The 24463-nt window shown below is 35.9% G+C and overlaps 1 long non-coding RNA gene across 1 annotated transcript in view; it reads left to right on the top strand.

Moving 5' to 3' along the window:
* Nucleotides 1-324: 324 nt before the first annotated feature.
* LOC113915529 overlaps nt 325-24463 on the top strand; it is a 59939-nt gene continuing 35800 nt past the window's right edge. The window contains exon 1 of the long non-coding RNA XR_003517691.1: nt 325-407. This is a non-coding gene — a long non-coding RNA (uncharacterized LOC113915529). The remainder of the gene's footprint in view (nt 408-24463) is intronic.

Here is a 24463-nt window from a genome sequence, read left to right as displayed (position 1 = left end):
ATCACTCACAAGCAAACTCATAGCATGTGCTCAAAATTTTCTTCCTGAATTATCTTCAGAGTTTGTTCATATCCATACATCTTCAGTAATTCACCTTCCCTGGAAATGTTCAGGGATAAAGTGAAGATCTGGCTTACAAACAGTCATTTAGAAGAATGTAGCCAGGGAAGCACACCCAAGAAATAACTAAAACTTTGGTATCAATCAAAAGAAAACATTCTATTTTCCACTATGATGTCAGTAGCATGCTATGGAGATAGAGGATAAAAAGTGAACTCACTTTGCCCCCCAGGAGTACATAATCTACTGGGGTCTAAAGATACAGACAGAAACAAAATCAACTCTAAGGCTGTTAGCCTATGGGATACAGACTAAACATACTGGGAATCAGAGGGAGAAAACAAAATGTGAGTTATTTTATTTTATTTATTTTACTTTTATTTTAAATTCCTAATCTCCATCCATCACCTATTTCACCTATTCCCCCCACCCATTCCCTCTGGTAACCATCAGTTTGTTCTCTATAGTTAAGAGCCTGTTTCTTGATTTTACCTCTCTCTCTTTTTTTTCCCCGTTGCTCATTTGTTTTGTTTCTTAAATTCCACATACGAGTGAAATCATATGGTATTTGTCTTTCTCTGACAGACTTATTTTGCTTAGCATAATACTCTCTAGCTCCATGCATATCATTGTGAATGGCAAGATTTTATTCTTTTTATGGCTGAGCACTATTCTAGTGTGTGTGCCTGTGCGTGTGTGTGTGTGTCTGTGTATACCACCTCTTCTTTATCCATTCATCAACCAATGGGCATTTGGGCTGTTTCCATAATTTGACTATTGTACATAATGTGGCTACAAACATCTGGGTACATGTATCCCTTTGAATTAGTATTTCTGTATTCTCTGGGTAAATACCTAGTAGTGTGATTACTGGATCATTGGGTCGTTCTATTTTTAACTTTTTCAGGAACCTCCAAACAGTTTTACAGAGTGGCTATACCAGTTTCCATTCCTAGTGACAGTGCATGAGGGTTCCTCCTTCTTCACATCCTTGCCAACACCTGTTGTTTCTTTGTTGATTTTAGCTATTCTGACAGGCGTGAGGTGACATTTCATTGTAGTTTTTATTTTCATTACCCTGATTTTCCTTTCCATGTGTCCATGGTCATCTGTATGTCCTCTTTGGAGAAATGTCTGTTCATGTCCTCTGCCTATTTTTTAATTTGATTATTCATTTTATGGGTGTTGAGTTTTATAAATTCTTTATATATTTTGGACAAATATGTCATTTGAAAATATCTTCTCCCATTCAGAAGGTCTCATTTTAGTTTTTTGTTTTGTTTTGTTTGTTTGTTTGTTTTGTTCCTTTGCTGTGCAGATGCTTTTTATTTTGATGAAGTCCCAATAGTTTATTTTTACTTTTGTTTCCCTTCCCTCAGGAGACATATCTAGAAAAAGTTGTTAGGGCTAATGTCAAAGAAGTTACTGCCTAAAATCTCTTTAAGGATTTTTATAAGTTCAGGTCTCACATTTAGGTCTTTCATCCTTTTTGAGTTTATTTTTTTGTATGGGGTAAGAAAGTGGTCCAGTTTCATTCTTTTGAATGTTGCTGTCCAGTTTTCCTAAAACCATTTGTTGAAGAGATTATCTTTTTCCCACTGGATATTCTTTACTACTTTGTCAAAGATTAGTTAACCATATAGCTGAGGGCTCATTTCAGGGTTTCCTATTCTGTTCCATTGCTCTATGTGCCTATTTTGTGCCAAAATCATAATGCTTTGATCACTACAGCTTTGTAATATAACTTGAAGTCTAGAATTGTGATGTCTCCAGCTTTTTCTTCTTCAAGGTTGCTTTGGTTACTTGGAGTCTTTTGTGGTTTCAAGCAAATTTTAGGATTATTTGTTCCAGGTCTGTGAAAAATGCTCTTGGTATTTTGATAGGGATTGTATTAAATGTGTAGATTGCTTTGGGTAGTATGGACATATTCACAATATCTGTTCTTCCAATCCATGAGCATGGGATATCTTTCCATTTCTTTGTGTCATCTTTAATTTCTTTGATCATGTCATCTGCAAATACTGAAAGCTTTACTTCTTTCCTACTGATTTCAGTGCCTTTTATTTCTTTTTATTGTCTAATTGCTGTGGCTAGGACTACCAGTACTGTGTTGAATAAAAGTGGTGAAAGTGGACATCCCTGTCTTATTCCTGACTGTAGAGGAAAAGCTCCCTGTTTTTCTCCATTTGGGATGATATTAGCTGTGGATTTTTCATATATGGCCTTTATTATGTTGAAGTATGCTCCCTATAAACCTATTCTGTTGAGAGCTTTTATTATGAATGGCTGTTGTACTTTGTCAGATGCTTTTTCTGCATATATTGAAAGGATCATATGGTTCTTATCCTTTATTTCATTAATGTGATGATTGATTTGTGAATATTGAACCACCTTTGTAACCCACGAACAAATCCCACTTGATCATGGTAATGATTTTTTTTTTATGTATTGTTGGATTCAGTTTGCTAGTATTTTGTTGAAAATTTTTGCATCTATGTTTATCAGAGATATTGGCCTATAGTTCTCTTTTTTTGTGATGTCTTTATCTGGGTTTGGTATCAGGGTAGTGCTGACCTCATAGAGTGAATTTGGAAGTTTTCCTTCCCCTTCCACTTTTTGGAATAGTTTGGGAGGAATAGATATTAACTCTTCCTTAAATGTTTGGTACAATTTGCCTGTGATGTCATTCAGTCCTGGACTTTTGTTTGTTAGGAGTTTTTTGATTACTGATTTAATTTCATTGCTAATAATTAGTCTGTTCAAATTTTCTATTTCTTCTTGTTTCAGTTTTGGAAATTTATGTGTTTCTAGTAATTTATCCATTTCTTCCAGGTTGTCCAATTTGTTGGCATATAGTTTTCATAATATTCTCTTATAATTATTTGTATTTCTATGATGCTGGTTGTTATTTCTCCTCTCTCATTTGTGATTTTATTTATTTGGGTGTTTTTTCTTTTTGATATGTCTGGGTAGAGGTTTATCAATTTTTGCTTTTCAAAGAACTAGCTCCTGGTTTCATTGATTTGTTCTATTGTTTTTTTAGTTTGTATATCATTTATTTCTGTTCTAATCTTTATTTTCCTTCTGGTAGCTTTAGACTTCATTCTTTGTTCTTTTTTGAGCTCCTTTAAGGTAAGGCTAGCCTGTTTATTTGAGATTTTTTCTTGCTTCTTGAGGTAGGACTATATTGCTCTATACTTCCCTCTTAGGACTGTCTTTGCTATATCCCAAAGGCTTTGGACCAATGTGTTTTCATTTTCATTTGTTTCCATGTATTTTTTTAATTTCTTATTTGATACCTGGATTGACCCATTCATTGTTTAATAGCATGTTATGTTACTTCCATATATTGGTGGCCTTTCAGGTTTTTTTCTTGTGGTTGACTTCTAGTTTCACAGTGTTGTGGTCAGAAAAGGTGCAGGGTATGACTTCAATCTTTTTGTATTTGTTGAGGCCTGCTTTGTGGCCTAATATGTGATCTATTATGGAGAATGTCCCATGTGCAGTTGAAAAGCATGTGTATTCTGCTGCTTTAGGATGGAATGTTTTTACTATACCTGTTAAGTCTATCTGGTCCGGTGTGGCATTCAAAGCCATTGTTTCTTGTTTATTTTCTGTTTAGATGATCTGTCCATTAATGCAAGTAGGGTGTTAAAAGTCCCCTACAATTACTGTGTTATTATCAATTAGTTCCTTTATATTTATTATTAATTGTTTTATATATTTGGGTGCTCCCACATTGGGGCCATAAATATTTACAATTGTTAGATCTTCTTGTTGCATTGTTCCTCTTATTATTATACAGTGCCCTTCTTTGTCTCTTGTTAGATAGAGTCTTTGTTTTAAAAGTCTATTATTTCTGATATAGTATTGCTACTCTGGCTTTCTTTTGACATCCATTTACATGACAAATGCTTCTTCATCATCTCACTTTCAATCTGCAGGTGTTTTTAGGTCTAAAATGAGTCTCTTGTACACAGCATATAGATGGGTCTTCTTTTTTTTTTAGCCATTCTGATACCCTATGTCTTTTGATTAGAGCATTCAATCCATTTATAAATGTTAATAGATATGTATTTATTGCTACTTTATTACTTGTTTTGTGGTTGTTTTTGGAGATTTTCTCCAATCCTTTCTTGTCTTTCTCTCTTTCATATTTTGCTGATTTTCTTTAGTGATATATTTTTCTTTCTTTCTCTTTATTCTTTGCATGTTTATTAGTGGTTTTAATGTGGGTCTCTTCCAGGCAAATGAAAGATTTAGGAGGGGATCTTTGGATGAGGAAAATGCAAGACACAGCATTAAGATCACCAATATAGGCCCACATGTTGCCACCCGGTCTTTACCCAAGCAGATGCTTTTTGACTCCTCGTGGCGTTCTTTGACACATACAGTCACCCTTCTTCTTGTACTACCACCCAGGCAGTGATCATCAACCATTTTTATAGTGTGTCTGCAACCTATTTGCCATCTCTGAGGTAGATTATTCTGGGAAGTGGAAGAACATAAGCAAACTTCCAGATATAGGAATAAAGAAGGCATGGTTTAAGGAATATGGCTAGAACAGAGGAAGAAATAAAGTCTAGAAAAGTGAATGGTGATGCTGGCTCTATGGGATAGCAGTGTTTACATCTTTGGAATCTACAAAGCAATCTTGACAAACCTCCTCCAACCCCCACCCCCAGAGAAGGCTAGTAAGTCTTTTATCTTGTCTCTAATAATTTTTAATAACTTCCTCTTGATCCCCAATGAGCTCAGTCCTTACAATATAGATTTGAAAACATATACTGTCTCTAATAAGTAAGCGTAAAACTATATAGAAATATGTTTAAAATACAGTGGGAATAAATGAGAACCCCCTAAATCTAGCTGGGTAGGAAGGTGTTAGCAAAAGGAGTCAAAAACTGGTAGTTCTGTCTAGAGGCAGAACTAGACATGTTCTTGGTCTAGAGAACCAAGAAAGCATTTGAAGAAGAAACAATACCAGAATGGATAAAAACTCTTGAAAGTTGTATTTTTAAAAATCAGAAAGTAATTTCAAGTGGATAGAGAGTAAGCCACAATATGATTGTGAAAGATAGAATTAGAAAAGGTGGGAATGACTTTTTAGTCCAAACATGCTCTCTATACAGAAATCTGCTTTTTTATCTATGGGTGACCTGGCCCTTTAGAAAGTTCAGGGGCAAAACACTCCATCTTGCCACTTTTTTGGAGCAGTCTGTTTTGTTTTGCAATAATTCAAATCACTACTATGTAAGGATGATGATAATAATGATAATAATAATGATGTCATTATTATCATTTACACTACAATTAAATACAAATATTTGGACTTTTGTGTTAGATAAGCCTGGTTTACATTTCAGTTCTTCCACTTAGCTATGTATTCCTTTTCTAGTTGCTTAACATCTCAGAACCTAGTACATCAAGTATTAAATATAAAATTATAATCAATTACATTTCACCTATAGTGCTGTATTTGGGTTAAATAAGATTATATAGAACATAGCAGATTCTCTTTTTCCACTTTTCTTCAATTGCTGGTCTCTCTTTTTCCACCTTTCAAGTCCTTTTGTAAAATCCTTTGACATTATCTTTCTTTTAAATTCACCACCCAGTCTGTTTCCTAACACAAAGCTGATAATATGCAAATGAGTTTTCTTTGTGCCTCAGCACAGGATTTTAAGAAATTTAAATAAAGGCATCTTGTCATCTCCACTGCTCTCCAGACAATTAACCCATCAAGCCCCTGGCTCAGCTCCTGGCCATGATTTTGGGTAATTGTTTTACTTATTGGCACTATTTTTAATAGCTTGTTACATGCTACAAGGAGAATCCATCCCAATAAATTTAAATAAAATACTTTATGAGAAGGCCAATAAATAGACAACAATAAGTGAGTTCAAAGTTATAATTAATATATTATTGACTCACTAAAGTATGGCTTTTCATTCTAAAGACATTATTTGGATTCTGTTTGGAGTCCTAAGCATTTAATTCTTTACTTTTACTACAGAAATAACATAGTTTTAAAAGTACACACATCATATGATAAAAGAATAAAGAATATTTTCAATATTAAGCTTATTTACTGCTACAGTTTGTACACTTGTACACTTGTAGCAGTAGGTGTTGACAAATCATATCCAATAATTATTACAGTAGAATGTGTCTTCCTAGTGAAGACCAATTTACCCGTCAAAATTCAACTTAAACTCTGTCTCTGTTATAAAACTTTCCATGAACACTTCTCACTTCCTGCCAGGTCAGAACTTACGCTCTCTCCTTGGTTACCTCCACCCTACTCCATTCATATCTCTCTCATAACACCTATAATGTTAGGTTTTGTTTTTGTTTACATGTTTGTCACCTACTGCTAGATTCTGATATCCGTAAGGGAAAAAGGGCAGTTTTAAATTCATTTTTTTTAATTTCCTAGAACAAATCTTATACACAGTAAGAATCTATATTTCACATTAATACATTTTCATTTTTTCAAGTTAACAGTAATTATTGCTGTTATCTGTCCCATTATGAAATATTGCTCTAGGGTAAGGTTGCCAAATTAATAGAATATAATGATATAACATAACATAATATACCTAAGATAGTCAAACTTGAATGTCAGATAAACAAAGAATAATTATTCAGCTAAAAGCTGTCCCAAATATTATATTCAAATTTAAACTGGGCATACTGTATTTTTGTTTGAAAAATTTGGTGATTCTATCTAGAGGCAGAGAAAACCTGTATGATTTAAATGAGAGAAAATTTTTAGATAACTTTTGGTGACATATTTAACTCAATTTCACCACAGAGAAGTCTCCATATTTCATGGAGGATTTCCCAAATCCCTCGACAATGGAAGGGAATGCTAAAGATACCTTTGCTTGACCCAGATAATCCATGCCAGTGCACCACTTATAAGGAGCTATATAGAATTGAGAAACAATTTCTAATCTGATTGATTTAACCCATCAATACTCATGCTCCAAATTTGAGCAAATAGACAAGAGTTAAGGTGCAAACTAGGTGAATTTCTCTCTTCCACACATCTAAATGACAAGCTTCTGTCTGTTCTACCATCACTTTTCTTTCTCTCCTTCCACGTCTCCTTTATTACAATTATTAGCACAAATAACTGAAATTTTGGCAAATATTCAAGTGCACAAAACACTAAAAAATTAACTTTATAACAGCTATGTAGTTGTTATTAATAATAATTACGTTTCCAAATTCATTTGTGAAAAGGAACTCAGCCCTTCAAGAGCCAGAAACTTCTATTTTCAGGAGGAAAAATTGTTTAACAGGTTTCTCATTAATATTAGGCAGAATGTTGCCTTCCTGTAACTTCTATGCATTACACCTAGTTACGATTTTCAGAGCTACAAAGTGATTAGATGTTTTTCCCTACATGGCATCCCTTCAAATAGCTCAAGATTATCTATTTTCTGTATGCACACATCCTAAAGTATACTTTTCTATAACTTAAAGAGCTCTCTTCACCTCTTTCTAATATAGCAGAAGTTGGAGACACTTTTCCATCTGTATTTCCATAAGTGTACTGGCTTCATAAGGAACAGACCCTGTCTGGGCATCATTTTATCTATAATTATCTACCAGAGTACTTGAGATATCATGAGGCTCAATAAATATTTGTAACATAAATGAATTAATCCTGTCTCTTGTCTTAGACTCTTAAATGTGAAAAGAAAATTCTATAAGCTGCACAAGTCACGTGATCAGTTTTAATATCATTCATTTATTTACTCACTCAAAAAATATTTTTTGAGTCCTTAAACTATCCTCCAGGAAGGGTTCTGTGCCCCGGTAAATACAGTAGTAAATAAGAGAAGCAAAAAAAAAAAAAAAGAGGGAGAGAGAGGTAAGGCTTCTGCCTCAGAGGACACTTCCCATCATTAGGACACTATGATTCTCCTAATGCAGTCAAATTTACAAGTACTTTTTAGGTTTGCAATGTACTTTTAGTCATCTGAATCCATAACTATTTTCATGTTGATTGCTTTAATCCAGGGCTCCACATTCCTTGCCCAGTGAATTTTCTCTAACTTGTTCATTATTGTTTTGTTTTAACTGAAGTACTTAACTTGGCTCTGCCTTTATGCCTACAGAATATTTTAGTTAGGAATCTGTTTCAAATCTTACCCTATAAAATTATTTTTAGAGTTTGAGCACTTTCGTCATAATAGTTCTATTTTTCCCTAGCAAATATTTTCTTTGCCCCATGTCCTTCCACAGAACTGAGAAGGAACAAAACCAAAGTGAAGAAAATAAACATAATATGTCCTTGCTCTTTTTTCCCTGTTGTTCCCATGTTCCCATATTCTCTCTGTTCTTTGAAGATTCCATAGACAGATACTCCTTTTGTGTACCTCTATCTTTCCTTTACACTACAGCATCATGTTACACCTGAAAGTTTAAATCAGACAATGTGAATCCAAATTCAGGCTCATACTCTCTGAGTATGTATCATTAGGAGTTGTATAACCTCTGTGTCTCTGTTTCTTTATATATGTAAAATAGAGGATATGAACGGCATTAAGAGAGGGTTACAGTGGGGCGCCTGGGTGGCTCAGTTGGTTAAGCAACTGCCCTTGGCACAGGTCATGATCCTGGAGTCCCAGGCAACAGTATTGAGCAATAGAAACCTGGGTATGGTCAAATGCCCCACAGTGACCATTGGGCTGAATGCGAACAGGCTCATAAGGCAACCCACCTCAAAATATCCATAAGCCCTAGCTGACCAATGGGCTACTTACAACTGGGCACAGGTACCAAAAAAGGAAAATTCTATACGTTCCCACACCTCCTCACTTCCCTCTTAACACCAGCCTTCCACCACTGCCCACTGGCAGACAGTCTCTCCTTTGCTTCCTGCATGATGCTCTCTTGCAATGTATTCAATAAACTTCTATCTCCTTTGTTCTGCCTCTGGTGAGTTCTTTCACCACCTGCTCTGTGGGCCTCTACCTGATCAGGTCCCGCCACAGTAACTGCTTCATAAATGTCTGTTTCCTCCCTAATTCTGTCTTCCCACTCATTTTAATCTTTTTCTTCGTCCATGACAAAGTTCAAATATCCTCACCCTCTACAAATAATACCTTGAAAAGCAGCACCATTTACCGCCCAAACCTCATGACCACATTTTAACAGTTTTTCTTTCTCACCTTCACCCCATCTATTCCTTTGCTTTGACAGTGAACTATCTGCTTTATATTTTTCTGTAGGTGTTCTTATACATTAATATTCCCCATAACACAGTAAGCTGATGCTTTGGTAGAAGCAGTTCATCAACACTTAGAATCCTTGCTCCCCCCCAAGGTGTAAGTACTGCAGGGAGTGGCTACTCAATCAGGGGCTACATTTCCCACCACCTCATCTACCTAGGCAGGGTCTTGTGAGTAGTTCTAGCCAATAAGATATAAGTTGAAGTGAGCATATCACTCTGGCAAACGTGGTTAAGGAGTAAATTTGAATTTGCTGTAGTCTCTCCCTATCTTCTGGCTGAAGAGAGACGGCTCCTAGTATCAGCAAGAGAGTAGGACCGTGAAGATAACTGGGTCCCTCAAAGCCACCTGACTAGGAACAATGCATCAGCCTGTGTTGAGTGAAAAACTTATGTTGTCTTAAGCCACTGACAATTTAAAGGTTTTCTGTTTGTGCAGCCAGAATTATTTTTCTTATGCTTTTATTAATGCAGATGTCATGCACTTTTTATATTATGGACACATGGTAGATGATGTCCCAAAGACATAATTTAACTTGCATTCTCCTTCAGAAAATTTGATTCTCTCTATTCATCAGAGCCTTAGTTTCCAAGCAGAAAGATAATCCAGTAACTACTTCATGTTCTCCTCCTGCTGAGAACTCACCAACCGAAAGTACCTGTGTAATTTTCAACAAATATGCTTCGTGTGTTCTTATTCCAGTCAGGGTATCAATTTCCTTCCAAATCTTTTACTTGCACTTGACATTTCAACATAGAATTTTGTTGACCATGGTCTGTGTCTGTGTCAAAGTGTCTAAAGAAATCAGCTGGGAGAGTTGAAGGAGTTTCAAAAACAGGCCCATGTATGCACTCATTCTGGAGCCGCCCTTGCCAGCCTCACAGCTACAACAGGAAGGGAGAAGCCTGAGACTATGCACCAAAATATCCAAGTTTTGACCCTCAACCTTTTACTCTCAACCTGGGGAACCTGGCACAAGTCACTAGGTTTCTGAGACTCCGTTTCTTCATGTATAAAAATGGAATATTAATACCCATTAGAATTAACTGAAATAATTAAATAGGATATTTGCCTTATGAAGTCTAGCAAATAGCAATTTTCAATGCATCTTAGCACTTTTTTCCCTTCACATGGGTTATTGAGGAATAGAATGAGAAAACATAAGTACAAGAGCTTAGCAGAATAACAAGCACATAGAATCCATTCACGTGTTTATTCCTTTCTTTATATCAAAAAGGGATCCAAGTATAGAGTGCAGGTTTTGTGCTTTATTCAAAACATGTCTAGAAGCTGGCAGAAATTTAAGTTTAGGATCATTTTCCAAATGATCAGGAGACTGCAGAAATGTTTTATAAAATCTCCTCCCCACTGAACTTCAAAATACATTATAAAGCTTAATTCTAAGTACTCTTTTCCAATAATCATCACCTTATGAGAATATGTACTAGTATGTCATAATTTTTAAAAATATAATTATAGTTTAGGAAAATCTCATGATTAAGTCAGTGGACTAAAATTGTTTTAATTAATGAGGTTGGAATGAAGGAGAATTAAGTAATCACAGGCCTTTAACATCAGTAATTTTGTGTCTTCATCCTGCACAGAAATTTTAAGTTAGGTCTCATGATTATACAGTTGATCTGCTTGTTATCTATACTACCAGTATGCTGAGAAATATTTAGAAGAAGCTGTCATGGCCAAGACTATTTTTCTAATGTATTATACACTATAAACATTAATAGCTCGCAGTTACTATTAATTATGCATTGATTTCACAGAGATTGTCAAAGTTTTCATGGTGAGAAAGCTCTTTTCTCAAGACCACTAAAGAAATCACATTTCCTGATGACTTTCTTTTTCCTCCTGAAGAGAAAAAAAATAGACATCGATATTAGAAACAAGTGAGGCTTTTGTCATTGGAGTATTTTTTGTGCAAAATATTCTGTTTAAATGCAGAAAAATTATTTTCCCCCAAATTTCCATTTGATTGATCAAGACAATTTCTTTTTTGAAATAAGAACAAAGTAGTACTAACGATTGTATGCATTTTAAATCCATTGACAAAAAATAACATGCTTCCTGGAACACAATTAATAAGGATAATCTGTTAAGTAAATATAATATCCTTATGAAAGCATTATAAAAACTGAGTAACTTTCACTTCATGAAACTTGAAAGAGCTATCTTATCTCCCAATTGTATGCAACGAGTAATGCCATCACAAGTTCTTGGCTGGTTTTGTTGGCCTAAAGGGGGGGAAGAAAAACTGAAATTTTCAGTGCCTTCATTAATTTCTCAGTGTCCTCAACTATGCAATGGGATTATACCTCAAAGTCATGCTGCTTTGAGCAGCAAATGAAGCAGTGTTATCTTTTAAAATTTAACATGAGAAGCACATAGAATTTGCTATTATCACCATCATCATATAGTGAATATGTAGCCATATTTTAGACTCAGTATTTTAAAACCATAGACTCAGAATTCTCCTTGGTAACCTCCTACAGAAATTGCATCTACAGAATTATTAAGTAATTTCCTTTCCAAATAGGTATGTGTTAATCATATTGCAAAGAGTCATATTTGCAGTCTAGTCTTTAGAAATAAAACAGCTCATAAATTGGTAAGTGAAAATAAATGATAACAAGAATCACAAGGTGTCTAATTCTTTATAAAGTGGTTTCATTTATAATATTTCACTTGGTCCTAACAACCACCATGCAAAAATCATTAACACCAAGCCTACTTTATTGATGGAGAATTAAAGATTAAAAAAAAAGATAATTGACTAGTTCAGACACATGGAGATAATAGATGGCATTGCCAAGCATTCACTTTGAGCAGTCTGCCTCCAAAACTCTGAATTCCATTTGTGAACACCACTGAAGAAGTATGAAAAGGTCCTAATCACTGCCAAGTTCTTGAAATGCCCTGTTTTATAAATGTCTTAAATCTGGACCAAGTATAGTAGAGAAATGGACATCTGGCAGGCTGAATCTTCTCCCTAAAGTGTCCTGGAGTATGCTTAGGCAGGTAGGGCAATGCTAAGATAAGGTGGTGGGGAGTCCTAAGTGATCATATCCTAGGTAGTTACAAGGTCAATTTAATCCAGCAAATCTGTGAGAACTCTACAGGTTAGGATCTAGGGAATAGAACTTTATTTTTTTTTTAAGATTTTATTTATTTATTTATTTAATTTATTTGTCAGAGAAAGAGTGCACAAGCCAGAGGACGGCAGGCAGAGAGAAAAGGAGAAGCAGGTTCCCCATTGAGCAAGGAGCCCGATGTGGGGCTCAGTCTCAGGATCCTGGGATCATGACCTGAGCTGAAGGTAGATGCTTACCTGACTGAGCCGCCCAGGAGCCCCAAGATTTTATTTATTTATTTGAGAGAGTGCTCAAGTGCAAGGAGTGGGGGAAACAAGTGGGGTGAGGGGCAGAGGGAGAAGCAGACTCCCAGCTCAGCAGGAAGCCCAATGCAGGGCTCGATCCCAGGACTCCCTGACCATGACCTGAGTGGACAGACACTTAACTGACTGAGCCACCCAGGCACTCTAGGAATAGAACTTTAAAGAGAAACTGTTCTTACCTTCAAAATGCATGCAACCTTATGAAGAAGACAGACAAATAAACCAGACAACTGAATTTGATCACAAAGTTCAAGAGATTGAAAATGCAGACAAAGCCAATAGCCTGGCTGCTCTGCAACGGACAATCAAATAGACACTGGGTTGGGGTCTGAGTGTTCAATGTAGTTATAACACGAAGGACTGACTACCCAAGGCTGCTAGGAGGGCAGGTTGCGAAATGGAAGTGCAGAAGTGTGTTAGTGTGGAAACCAAACTGTTTTCTAGGAAAGATTTATCTTACCAAAACAGACATACAAATAAAAACAGTAGAATAAAATATTCAGCTCACATACATTCACATACATGCACACACAAGTGTGCACCCATCTCTATCCTTACTAAAGTGAACAGTTTATACCCTAACAAAATATTCAGAGGCATGGACATGTAAAATACCTAGTAAGTAAAGAAAAAGAACAACTGAAAAATGAACAAATTATTTTACAAAATCAAAATAAACCTCCGGTTATTATACCTCTTCAAAACACACACACAAACACACACAAAAGATGTGAAAATACAAAGCCAAAAGAAAATAATGTTTCTTAAAGACTCCCCCATTTTTTCAAAGATTTTATTTATTGACTTGAGAGAGAGCTTGCAAATGTGTACACGTGCACATGCGTGCGCGGACACACACACACACACACACACACACACAGGCAGTGGGGAGGTACAGAGGGAGAGGGAGAAGCAGACTCCCCACTGAGCAGGAAGCCCTACCCCTTAGAGGTGGGGTGGGTTCATTCTCAAGACCCTGAGATCATGACCTGAGCTGAAGGTAGACATTTAACCATCTGAGCCAGCCAGGCACCCAAACAGAATTCCCTATTAAATGACAGATATCTTCGACAGACTATTATCCAACTGATTTATAGGTTAAGTACCTCTAAGATACAAAAAGATTAAACAATACTCCAAATTTTTACAGTCTTAAACTGTGACTTTTAGTCATGCCACATACTACATGGTAGGAACTGTATTATTTGCCCTACAGGTTTTTTTAAGGAAAAACATACTAAATGTACATTCAATTATTCAATGAATTAATCAATACTTATTAAGCAGCGATTATGTGCCATTCACTGTGAGAAACCCTGAAGATACAATACATCTGGCCATAGTCTAGTGAGTGGAGGCAGATATTAATCAAAGAATCATATGCATGAATAAAAAGATTAAATATGTTATTACCAAAACATGCCATGTTGTGCTCTGCATTGTATGATAATCCTAAAAATTAGAGCAGGCTCTTCCAAGGAAGTGGTAAGTAAACTGCAGTTGAAGAAAAGTTGCAGTTGATTAGAAGATTGGGAAGGTGAGTTACTAAGCCAGCATGAGCACATTCACATTCAGAGGAGTTAGAAAAAGTAGCATGTGGCCAAATCATAGGCAGTATCAAGGAGCATGATGTGTGACAAAGCTGAAGGGATATACAGGGGATGATAGATCATGTGGGGTCTTTCAGGCAAAGTTAAGAATTTGCTCTTTTTTCCTAAGAGAAATCAGAAGCTTAAGAGGTTAATGTAAAGGAGGTAATGTGATCAGATTTGCTTTGCAAAAAGATCATCCTAGTTGCTAAGGGCAGGGAAGAGTGGATATAGTTGATCAGGCAAGTTGTGGGAGCATACATTAAGATGATGACAGTGAGGACAAAGAGAAATGGCTAGATTAAAGAGATATTTTGAAACTAAATTCTATGAGCCATAATTGATGTACATCACCTAAAGAGGTGAAAGACATAGAATTTTCAAATGTGACTCTGAGTTCTTAGGTTGTAAAAGGGAATAAGATGATCATGACAATCTTGGAAAATAATCAGACTGCGAGTCAGGGCAGGGTTGGGTGGAAGCGATCCTTACAAGTGAATATGTTCAGTACATAGGCAGAAATAGGGGCTCCATACTCAGAGAAACCTCAGATGTCTAGATGTTTGTGTATCATGGGGACAAACCTTAGTTACATTATAGAATATGTGCTAGCTTTGCTCTCAGCTATATTGTGTGCCTCATGTTCAGGATCTGCTACCTAATTTGTGAGACCCAATGCAAAATGTGAATGCAGGGCCCTACTTGAGGGTAGGCAAGTTTATCTCTCCTTCCCACAGGCCCACCACTTTAACCCAGGGTAGGCAGATGACTGTTCAGACACTGAAACCTCTCTTCTGTTTCAGGATGTGCTCAGTATCCAGATTAGGTGAATGGGTATGAGATCCTGTTGAATGTGCAATGGCACTGCCAGCAAGTTCAGGGGTGGCTGCCACCTTGCCCAGCCCAAGAAAATTCAAGGTGTGTGCCTGACTCTAAATCTTTGTATACATGTGTCCAAATCAGGTGGTGGCAGTAGCATTGCAATGGAAGAACATGGGCCTCCCATTGCCACCCTGGGTGGAGGGTCAGCAGTTGTAGGGCAGGGGAAAGAAAAGGAAGCCAGGCTGGGAGCCTTGGGTGCCAGGGAGCAGAAAGCAAGCAACAGAGAAGCCCATTCCAAGAATGTGGAAAGGGGGTGGGAGGCAGTATCATTTATGAGCCGAAGTCCCAGTTCTCCAGGGAATATTCCATTAGATCATCAGGATTCACTTATAAAAAACAAAGACCAAATTATTAAGAATTTCAACATGGCAATCATTGGGTTTCACATCCCAAAAGCAAGGACCTTCTTGCCAGGCTCTGATCACTGCATTGGTCATATCCTCATGAAGTGAGCTCTGCTAACCTTGGCAATAAAGTGTTCTAAGCAGTAATAGAGAAGCCAAGATTTTCTCTGAATGTTGAGTGTTTACATGTAATATAGTTTCTGAATTATTCCTGCCTGAGTTAATCAACCAGGCCTCCAAAAGTTCAGTTGATCCTAATCATATGGGTTATAGTTAAAAATTCTAATTCATTTCTAACAATCCTTCTACTAAGTAAAGGGAAGGAAATATTTTTGAGTACCCATTATTGTTATAGGTAAGTTCATATTAAATCAACATATATTCCTTCTAAAGTGATAATATCCCAATTAATCATTAATTCAGTGACTCTTGAGTTACTAGTAAATACATATTGAGTATCTACTAAATTTTGGACACTGTGGCAGTAGTTTGTTCCTGCAATGTGCTGAGCACAAAACTTCACTTAATCCTCACAGTCACTCTGCAAAATCAGTATTTTTATCTCCATTTTTTTTAGATGATAGCATTTGATGCCTATAGAGATTAAATTACTTGTTCCTGTTCTCACAACATACAAGTACCAGAGGTTTAACTTGAACTTGGGTCTCTCTGACTTTCACCTATAAGCTTTCCTTCTTAGATAATGCCATTTTTCTTAAAACAAAACAAAACAAAACAAAATAACAAACAAAAAACTCTGCTGTTCAGTCTCTATGGATACTTCTCCAACACATTCTCTGTAATTCTAATCTAGAGTTGTCTTCAATTTTGAGCAATCCCACAAGTGTGTTCATGCTTACCAGTTTTGATACAGCTCATCATTGTGATGGGCAGTGAGAACAGGGGGATGTGGGACTTGCACCATATTTGGCCTATTCACATGTCTCTCTGACCAAAGTGGTTACATCAATGGCTTTCAGTTACTTGCATTTTTTTGTTTTTTATCATGTTCATCTCTCAATCTGAATTAACTGCTCCTTTTGCTGATATGGTTTATTTGTTATATACACTATTTTACTTTCAAACCCGTGTTGGCAAATGTCTTCAATACTTCCCCACACTAGAATGTAAGGAAAGGTAGGAGAGTTTGTGTAAGAAATGGGGATATTTACTGAGTAACTACCATACAAAGGTCTTTCTGTTCTTATTGCATTTAATTCTCACAACCACTCCATAAATTGGGTGTTATTATTCCCATTTTCTCCAAAGAAACCTAGAGAAAATATGATATAACCAAAGAAAATCTATTTGGTCAACACATAACAGGTATCTACTTTAGTCAGGTATGGTGTTAGTGAACATAATGGCAAATAAAAGAGATACAGCCAATAAGCAACAGATCATGCCCCAAAGTCAAAGCTCTTTGGTATCAAAGTGCATACTCCTTCCAAAACAGAAGGGTGAGTACCATTCATTTTTTTTTAATTTTTACCATTACATAGCATGTTGGCATACACATATTAGATATGCTATAAAGTGTGAACTTAATAATTACTGCCCTGACTCATTATTAAACAAAGAACACTTTCTTGATTTTTCAGAGGATGATTTCAGACTGAGCTAGCACAGAAAAACTAACTGAACAGGCATCCTAACATGGAGAAAATACCAGCGGCAATTGTCCCTGGATGTCACCAGCTTCAGCACATTGCTAATGAGAGCTCTGTCATCTGTTTGATGACTATGTGGTCTCCTCAGTTTTATGCACTTCTGTGGCCAGAGACTGTACCCCTAACCCCAGCCAGCTGTCTCTGCAATTTATTCTGCTGATGATTAGGCAGTCTACGCCAAAAAGTATGGTTGGATTCACTTAGAATCACACACTGCAACACAGAAAAGGCTTTTGAGATTATATAGTTCATCCTAATATTCCAGATCAGGAAACAGACCGAGGTTATGGGAATTTTTCAAAGACAAAAGGTCAAGTAGTAGCAGAGCCAAAGTTAGAACTTGCATCTCCTAGCTACTATATAAAAGCATAACAGGTATCTAACGACAAAGGAGGGTGTACTATCTTCTGCATTTATCACTGTGTAACTTTGTGATGATAATCTATGACTAGACAATGATTTGCATGTTATAAGTTCTTTGATCTTCACAGCAATTTGGGGTATGTTTAGGGAAGCTACTACCATATCAGTTTTCTAGATGTGAAAACTGAGATCAAGTGACTTCCCCGTGGTTAAAAGCATCACTAAAGTCTGTGCTACGGCCATAATTCTCACCCTCTGAATTTTAACCTATTACTCTCTCAGTATACCATGTTCCTTCTCCAGGTAATATCTTTAGGTAATCAACAAGATTCCAGGATATTATTTTGAATCTTGTAAACCATTCTTCCAGATGTTCACTATAGTATAATTCACACAGAATGAGAAATGTTTAGGAAGAGCTTGGTTCTAAAGCTGATTCCACCAATTATTACCTGTGTGGCCTTGGGCAAATCACTTAACTTTCCTTTTTATAATCTCTAAAATTGGGGTTATAATATAATTGGGATATTGAACCCACAAGAGTGTTGATAGGTTCAAATAAAATGATCTGTATGAATCCTATAAACAGGGTGTTTTGTAAATGCTGTAGGTAGAGGGATATTTGTAAATTCCCAGATATGAGAGGTCTAAGTAAGTGATGTTACACTTTTAATACTAACTTCTTCTGATATGATATATATACATATATCTTTTTCTAAGACTTTCTTTATTGGTTTGGACCTAAATACTTTCAAAGCATTTTACTTCTGAATAGAAGCAAGAAAAAATGTGAGACAGAATTTAATACTATTCTGGTTGCCATATAGTTATAATTGCTTACAAGAAATGACTAACTATAATGTCACTTCAACATATAAAAAAGATGCACTGGATTTTTAAAATATTATTTTAGTAATGTTTTAAATTTCTTTCTTTCAAATAGCCAATGGTTTGAATAATGTAATGAAAGAAAAGGAATAATAGTGTCACTTTATTGACATGTGACTCTATATAATGAAAATAGTCAAATCAAGAAGTGATCCATTTAATATTTATAACAGATATGCGTTGACCTACAGAACAATGTGTTAGATTCCTTAGATGATGCAAAAACTAGACATTAGATAATTAGACATTATGACTACCATTAAGAAGCCAATGATCTAGTTGGAGGTAAAAGACTATCATTCAAAACAGAATAAGAAAATATTTGTTTATTTATCTAACTAACAAAGATTTGATGATCAATTGTTTGTGAATAGTTGTGCTTGTCCATAAGATGCCTCTAGTTTAATGAGGAAAAAAAGCAATTGAAAAATATTTGCCAGAGTGATGTTAAGTTACAGCAGGAGCCTAACATTTGTTGAACAAAGGGAAGGGTGATTCAATGTGCTTATGAACGACAGGGAAACCTTCACAAATAGAAGACATTTCAACTGACTTTTGAAGAATAATGATTTTTACCAGATAGCTAAGAGGTAACGAAGGTATTTACAAAGAAAAAACATGTGCAAACTCAAGGAAAGGTAAAGCAGTACTTAGAAACAATATCAGTGGGTTTTGTTTTATAAGTCTTCCTGGAATTCCCTTCTCTGAATTCCCTTCCCATCTTAATTTTTGGTAGGAAGATATCTTCATTCTTTGAGACTCACTTCACACATCAATCTATGAATCCCTAATTTGAATTTATTGTTTCCTCTTTTCCTAATAGTAGCTTGTCTCCACCCCTATAGCTGGTAGCATTGTATTAAATTTGCCTGCTTACTTGTTTGTTCCACTAGTATATTAGTATCTCAAATATAGAAATTATCTCATTCATTTGATGCCCTAATTACCCACCACTGTTTTTGGCATATGGTGGTACTTCAAATACTGATTAAATGACATGTGGAAGAAAAAATTAACTGTAAGAATCATTTTTTTTTCACACATTAAAGGGGAGTATTTTTTACTTCAAGTTAAAAATTCCATTCACACAGTACTCATATAGAGTCATTGTATGAATTTCAAATCTAGGAAGGAATATGGATTTTTTTTTCCTCCCAGGTTCTCTATAGATTTGTGATTAACCATAAGCATAACCCTGGAGGAATAAGAAAATGTCTCAGTGGGCTATAGGTTTTTCAAAAACAATTCCTAAGAATCCACCATCCCTCACTTGTTATATCCTTTAACCAGTACTGCAGATTTCTCCTGCCAACCCCACCTGACAATATGACTCCAATTTAAAAATTATTATTATCTTTGGGTTTTACAATTACCATGGCAATCTTTCTTTCTCATCTATATCATTACAAAACTATATACATTTCAAAACTGAACAGAATCGTTTGTTTTAAAGCCAGAGCTATAAAACTGGTTTCCATCAAAACAAAAGCAGTAATCCTGTCCTTAAAATTTACCATCAATGATAAATGAAACACCACAATGTCTATAAACATCTCTATGTATTTCTCAGAATAAAGTGCCCTATTATTTCTATCATGCTGCAATCCTCGTTCTTTCATACAGTAATGGGAGGAATATAAAATTGGAAAGGTTAAGAATCTCTGTTCCACAGCAATATTATGGGTCCTCATGTGATTAGTACGTGACAACACAGACAGACTAGTCTTCAAGTCCTTAGTTAAATAATTATTGAGCATCCATTATCAAACTCATGGTGAGAAATAAAAGGAAAAATAATTGTTTCAGTCCTCCAATGTTCTTACTCTGTTAAAAGACTAGAAATACATTTAAAATTAACTTTCTCACCTATAAACATTTGACACGGATTGGATGTGATGATAATATGTGTCTAATGAATGAGATGCTCCTCTGTTCAAGGCTCCATGACTGGCAATTATTACATTATCACGTATTTAAAACTACTGATAGGCAACGACTTTCTCCACTTTACATTGAAATTCAGACTCAGAGAGTCTAAGAAAGTTGTTCTGTATCAAACAACTGGTGAGAGCAAAGTGATAATTACCTCTAAGGTCCAAACTCCTGGCTGCTGCCTGTTTTTATAAGTAAAGGTTTTTTAGAAGACAGCCACACTTGTTCATTTATTTATTGTCTATGGCTGCTTTTACACTAAAACACATTTTCATAGTTGTAACAGAGACTATGTGGCTAGAAAGGCCTAAATTGTTTACTATCTGGCCATATAGAAAAAAATTGCTGAACCCTCCTATAGAGCATTAAATAATAAACAGAAAACCAATGATTTATTTAGTACTCTTATGCTGTCATGTTTATGCTTAGGACACTGTAAATATTCAAAATGTAAGACCCTGAGTCCTTTCTTAAAGGATCCTAGAACTTATCCAAAGGGTAAAATACAAAAGAAAAAAACAAAAAACAAACCATAATAGGATGAGCACATAACCATTCTCTATCAATCATTCACCCTCTTGATCTTCCTAGAGGAAAAAAAAAAGAAGTTTAATACATAAAATAATTTCATTTTTAGTGGCCGGGCTATCTTAATAACGGAAAAACTATCAAAGGGACCTAAATGGCGGGCATATATGTTCACAAACATTTATTTTTTCTTTTTCCTAACAAACAGGTAGATTACATTTCATAGCTTCTTTTGCAGTGTGGTGTGACCGTGTGTCTGATATAAACAGAAGTATTACGTATCATTCTGAGGCCAAGCTTTTCAAGAGGTGTGCATGCTTCCTACATGCCTCCATGCTACTTCCCCTGCTGGCTGGGTGTAACGGTAACAAGACCATAGAAGATAGTGAAGCCAGAAAAAAACAGGTCTTTGCAAAGAAGACAACTGCTTACAGATCAGAAACATCCACCTCAGGCTATTGTTTGAACCATTATAAATTTTGGGTCTACTTATTATTGCAGAATATCCTATGCTAAATAATATAAGAATTAGTACTTTGTTGTTGGTTTTTTTTTAATAGATTTTTATTTACTTAACAGAGACAGAGAGACAGCGAGAGAGGGAACACAAGCAGGGGGAGTGGGAGAGGGAGAAGCAGGCTTCCCGCAGAGCAGGGAGCCCGATGCGGGGCTCAATCCCAGGACCCTGGGACCATGACCTGAGCTGAAGGCAGACGCTTAACGACTGAGCCACTCAGGCGCCCCAAGAATTAGTACTTTGAAGTGAGGTGTTGCTGTGATAACAAAAATGTAAACTATGTGCTATTGGAAGGTGACAAGGAAATATGAACTAGAGTCTGGCAAAACAGACATCCATTTAATTCAGTGGTAAAATAGTTGGTAAAGCTCTTGCTTGTTAATAACTTGAAAGGCAGACCAAGTGCCTAGAAGTCTACAGTTTAAGGGGAGAAAGGTGGAAAAAGACAAAATATTAGTGTGTATTAGCTGTTACTTCCCATGTTAAGCAAGACATTAAACAAAAAGGATGAGCTCTGCCAAGAATTATTTGCTTTGAGAGCACAAATGGAAGGAAAGAGAGAATCTAGAAAATTTTGGGACTTGCAGAGTTGGAAAAGTTCGTTGTTTCTGGATTTAAAATAGTAGGAAATGGTAGGACAAATACTTTAAGGAATGGAAATCTATTAACAATTCTAAATTGAACACAGGGATTAAGCCCTTGGGCAAAAACCAGATTAAGAATAAAACAGAAAGAAGAGAGGGGGAGACAGGGAGAGAGAGAATCAGAGAAGGGCGTACACAGAGTTGAGGAAGCAGCAAAGAAATATGCAGATCTGAGTTCTATATTTAGGAAAGAAATTTGGTTGTGTTGATTGATTGTATGTAAACATGATAGTTACAGGAGCAAATGGATTAAAACCCTCAAAATTTTCAAGGGAATTCATATTGTCACAAAAGCCCATGACTGGTAAACAGTCCTCAGACCTCTTAATCCTCACTGACAAGAAGCAGCCCAGAGAGTATACTCTGCAAAACCCACTTCAGATCTCCAATGAGGATACTGAACAAGAAAAAACTCTCCAGAATTTAGAACCAGGGGCTGTGCAAAACAAAGAGAAGGGAATTATCTCAGAGAGCAGATCCAGTTTCCATTTAAAGGACTTTTTAACTACAGAGTTTTTCACAGTATGTCAATAAGATTCCATCAATGGTGTGGACCAGTGACTGCCATGGTTTCCACCTTTTTCCCTCTCTAACAACTTTTACTGTGGGTACTCTGTCCTGTACCTACAGTTGCGTACTATGAGGTGTGTGTGTGCACGCATGTATGTTTATAGGTTTCTTAAGCACAAGAGCACTCATGTGAACCTGAATGACAATTCTGCATATGACCAAATGTTCTAGTCTGATGGATACTTTCACTTGATGGGAAAGATGGTTAAGACAGCACCAGTCAGCTTCTGTTAAAGATACATGGAGGGGCAAGGTCACTGTTTTCTAGCATCCGAATAGAAGAGAAGTCACTGCCAACAGGATCGGGATATAATTTATGTCAATTCCCCCATTACTATATAAATACATTTAGTGATAGAAAGCTATTGTGCTTTGTGCATTTATTTAATAGATACTAATTAAGTCCTACCATGTTCACATTTATAGGAAAGGGGGAAGAAGAGAACTACTAGGGATGAACACCTATGTGTAAGGAACTGTACTGGAAACAAAACCGCTTCTGAAAAACCACCTGATAGGTCTTGCTTTCAACTTATGCCTCTTTCCATTCTTTTCTGTGAAGTCAGCTCAGCAACTCTTCTGTATTTTCAAACAATCTAAGCTTTCCTATTCCCCACCTCATTTCCAGATCCAAATTCTTTTCTGAATACTTTCCCATTTGTCTTTTGAAAAATATTTAATTCCTTAAAGACTTTATACAGCATTTAAATTACTTTCAATTGTTTTACAATACTCAGTGGCAAAGATACGGGGACAAACTTGCACTTACTGACTGATAGGTACTAGCAATAAAACCAAAGAGGGCCACTCTAGAACCATGGTGTTATTTTATGGTATGCAAATTTAAAGTAGTAAGGACTTTCTTAATTGAGTGCAGGAAGTTATTCAGAGTTGTTACACTGTGTTGTTATATAGTGCTTAGAGGTGCTTCTACAAGCAGATGATTGATTAATTACATTGTAAACTTTCCAAGATCCCTTATCAGTCTTTTGTATTAAAGCTACTTATCCTTCCAACATATATGGCCTCTTAACTAGAGTTTTGTTATTTTTTATCGTTAGAAAGTTTTTAATTGATGAACCATGAGAGACTATGGACTCTGAGAAACAAACTGAGGGTTCTAGAGGGGAAGGGGGTGGGGGGTTGGGTTAGCCTGGTGATGGGTATTAAAGAGGGCACATACTGAGTGGAGCACTGGGTGTTATACGCAAATAATGAATCATGGAACACTACATCAAAAACTAATGATGTAATGTATGGTGATTAACATAACATAAAAAAAAAAGAACACAGAATCAGCTGTTCTTTACTTCAGTTGATTTTAGCATTAAATTTCCCCTAAAATAAGCAGATGCCTATACTCTGGCAACCTTCAAAGAGAGAATTTTTATGAATTTAACTTATTAGGAAAAATTACCAAACACTGTACATTCCTGCTGATTGCTGTAGATATACAATTCTACTGTTGGCAAAAAAGCACTAGAACTCATATATTTAATTTTTTTATAACAAAATGTGTGGATGTAGTCAATTGTAATTATCTGTGCACTTCAAATGACTCAATAATGCTTGGATTATATATATTAATAATTTATATTTAATCTACATATCCATCATTCTATTGAGAGAGTAATTACTGTGAAATCTACTTCAATTCTTCAATCACTGTTTTAAAACACTCAGAAATTCAGAGCATTATTGCAATTGATAAGAAGAGTAAGCTGATAGAAGGTAATTTATGCTGTGGATTGCAATACCTAATATTTTATTCTCACAATTAAAATATACCAAAAAAAAGAAAGTTTTTAATTGAGTTTCACAA

The sequence above is a fragment of the Zalophus californianus genome, chromosome 11 (assembly GCF_009762305.2).
Source record: "Zalophus californianus isolate mZalCal1 chromosome 11, mZalCal1.pri.v2, whole genome shotgun sequence".
In the NCBI taxonomy this organism is placed as follows: domain Eukaryota; kingdom Metazoa; phylum Chordata; class Mammalia; order Carnivora; family Otariidae; genus Zalophus; species Zalophus californianus.
The sequence above is the reverse complement of the archived record's forward strand: the minus strand, read 5'-3'. Positions and strand labels throughout refer to the sequence as shown.